This window comes from Tupaia chinensis, unplaced genomic scaffold, assembly GCF_000334495.1.
Source record: "Tupaia chinensis unplaced genomic scaffold, TupChi_1.0 Scaffold147003_1, whole genome shotgun sequence".
NCBI lineage: Eukaryota > Metazoa > Chordata > Mammalia > Scandentia > Tupaiidae > Tupaia > Tupaia belangeri.
The window spans coordinates 1,683,633-1,684,470 of NW_006206856.1; positions in this window are offsets into that span (position 1 = coordinate 1,683,633).

The following is an 838-nucleotide window of genomic DNA, read 5'->3' on the forward strand; positions in this document are numbered from 1 at the left end:
GGTGGTCCTTGAGCCTCAGCATTGGAAGCATGCAGGTACCCAGGGAGCAGCGAGCCATGTTGGGGCTTGTACGGAGCAGGGTGAGCATGGCCCCCTCTCGGCTCCTGGGGGAGCTGGGGAAGCAGCCTGGAGAGGGTGGTGGGTGGCCATGGGAGTGAGGCCCCCCGTGAGCGCGTTATAGACGGGAAATGAAGGCTGAGTGCTGTGTCTCCTGCGCCTCCGGCTGGGTCTGCTCCAGGCGGGGACTTGGGAGGCCGGCGGGCTGACTCTGTTTCCCCATTTCTGCCCTTGCCCTGCTCTGTCTCTCCCATGGACTGTGTGATCAGCCCTGAGCTGGCCCTGGGTGGAAGGTGGGTGGGCAGGGCCGGGGGGTGAGAGCAACTCGCCCTCCCTGGAACTCTCCCTGCTGGGCTGCAGAGGTGCTGCATCCTCTGCGCCTGCCCCATGCACTAGACCAGGACACGGCCACCTCCTTCATGGCCCAGACCGGGATGGGGTAGTCAGGTTCTGCCAACCGTGGGACCCTGGCTCGAATACCAGCTGCAACTGCAGTCCCTCTGTCTCCCTCTGAGGAATGGAGGGGTGCTGCTGCCCAGCCCACAGGGCTGCAGGGCTGGGACTGGGCAGGGAGTGAGGGATTCTTGTGGGTTCCGCAAAGGGGCGGTGCTCTTACTCTCAGGCTCAGGGCCCTGGCCTTTCTGTGCCAGGGGCAGGCAAGGGGGTGGGGGCCCGAGCAGGCAGAGACTGGGTCTTTGTTCCCTCCCGCTGCCCTTGCCCGGTGCTGGGGAAGCCCGCGGGTGCCGGGCTGGGGGCTGGGCTCTTGACAGGCCGAGTAAGT